Source organism: Penaeus vannamei, chromosome 2, assembly GCF_042767895.1.
Source record: "Penaeus vannamei isolate JL-2024 chromosome 2, ASM4276789v1, whole genome shotgun sequence".
NCBI lineage: Eukaryota > Metazoa > Arthropoda > Malacostraca > Decapoda > Penaeidae > Penaeus > Penaeus vannamei.
Window position 1 is genome coordinate 18,371,183 of NC_091550.1, and position 2,500 is coordinate 18,373,682.

Consider the following 2,500-nt stretch of genomic DNA (forward strand, 5'->3'; position numbering starts at 1 on the left):
CCTCTCTCTCTCTCTCTTCTCTCTCTCTCTCTCTCTCTCTCTCTCTCTCTCTCTCTCTCTCTCTCTCTCTCTCTCTCTCTCTCTCTCTCTCTCTCTCTCTCTCTCTCTCTCTCTCTCTCTCTCTCTCTCTCTCTTCTCTCTCTCTCTCTCTCTCTCTCTCTCCCCCTCTCTCTCTCTCTCTCTCTCTCTTTCTCAGTCTTTACATTTTCCTTTCTTTTCCTACCACTTCTTCCTTCTTTCCTCTCCTCCTCCCTTCCTTCTTCCTCCCTCCAACTCACCATCTCTCCCTCCTTTCCTTTTCCCTCCTTCCCCTCCTTTTTCCTGTACCTTCCTTCATCCCTCCCTGCCACCTCCATCCTTTAATCTCTCCTTTCCTCTCCCTCTCCTTCCTTCCCGTTCCTTCCCTCCTTCTATCCCTTTCCATCTTTCTCCCCTCCTCCCATTTTCCTTTCCCTCCCCTCCTTCCCTCCCCAGTCCTCCTCCATCCTTCCCCCTTCCTCCCGTCCCCCTCTCTCCCTATTCCTTCCCTCCTTCCCTCTCTCCCTCCCCATTCCTCCCTCCCTCCGTCTCTCCCTCTTCCCTCCTTCCCTTGCTCTCTTCCTCTCCCCATTACCTCCTAACTCCTCCTCCTCCTTCCCTCACTCTCCTCATCCCCTTCTTCCTCCTCCTTCCCTCTTTCCCTCCTTCCCTCTTTCTCCCATTTCCCCTCCACCCCTCCCTCCCTCCACCTTCCCCTCCTCCCTATTCCCCTCCTTCCCTCCCTCCACCTTCCCTCCCTCCTATCACCCTCCACCTTCTCCTCCTTCCCTCCCTCCCTCCTTCCTCCTTCCCTCCCTCCACCTTCCCTCCTTCCCTCCCTCCCTCTTTCCTTCCCTTCCCTCCTTCCTATCACCCTCCCATCTCCACTCGCCTTTCATCATGTTCATCGCTCAAATCTTTATGCTAACGAGAGCCACTTACCTTGCATGCTGCCGCCATCACCATCGCCGAACATTCGTAATGCTAATATCACTCACAGTCCACGGACATTCCCTTCTTTCTCTTTTCGGTCTTTCTTTTTCTCTTTGGGGTTGCTTTTCTGTGCGTTTTTTATTTTTATTTTTCATTTCTTCGTTTTTTTGTTTTTTTCTTTGTTTTTTTTCCTTTCCTTCCTTTTTTTCTTTTCTTTTTTATTGTTTTTCTACCTTTTTTTCTGTTTCCTTTTGCTATGCCTCTTTATCTTTCTCGTATTTCTTCATGTCTTTATTTTGTTTCTTTCCTCCTTTCTTTCTCCCTTTCTTTTCTTTAATTCTACCTTTCCTTCTTATCATTTTTTTCATGTTTTCTTCCCTTTTCCTCTCTTTTTTTCTTGCTTGTTTTTTTTTTTTTTTTTTTTTCCTGTTGTTATTACTTTCCGGTTATTATATATCTTATATCATTTTTATCAATGGGCTCCTTGTTATACAACAGTTTTCACAATTATTCTAATTATCATTTCACCATCTTTTGGGGTTTTTAGTAAATGTAATGATATTGATGGTGGCTAAGATGACAAAGCAATAATGGTGATAATATCAGTAGTGCTATTACAAATGATAATTCTAATGCTACGAATGATGATAATAACAATGGTAACAATAATGATAATGTTGAAAATGATATTGATAATGCTGATGATAATAATGACAATGATAATGATAACAATAGTGATAATAGTAATGATAATAATGATGATAACGATAATGACAACATTATTGATAATAACAATAATAATAATGACGACGATGATAACAATAATAATCATAATAGTACGAATATCATTATCATCACAGTAATACTGATAATAATGATTTCAATAAAGAGTATAACTATCTTGCTTTTATCATTTATCATTATCCTTGCCAATCTCCTTTTATCACTAAGAACAGATTAGTATCCTGATGCTACTACGATCGTCATTATCATCATCAGTATGATTATCAATAGTATTATCAATGTTTATTATTGATGATTGTGACTGCTGTTGTTATTGTCACTATCATTAATATCATCATCCCCATCATTGCCTTTATTAGTATCCTCATCAGTATTGCTTGGTGTAGTAGCAATACTAGTTGTAGTAATAACAATAGTAGTTATAGTCGTAAAATTAGTAAAAGTAGTAGTAGTAGTAGTGGTAGCAGTAGTCGCAGAAATAGTAGTAGTAGTATATGTAATAGTAGCAGGAGTAGTAGCAGTAGTAATAATGGCAGAAATAGTAGTAGTAGTAGTAGTTATTGTTGTTGTAGGAGTAGTCATTCCATTTTCTCTAAAGTGTATTTTGTATTGTTTCTTTCTTCCCTCATTTCCTCAATTTTTCCACACAGGTCTCTTAAACTCTTATCCATCACTTCTTTTATCATCATCTCTTTCTCTCCCTTTCTATCTATCTATCTATCTATCTATCTATCTATCTATCAATCTATCTATCTATCTATTTCTCTCATTCTCTCTCTCTCTCTCTCTCTCTCTCTCTCTCTCT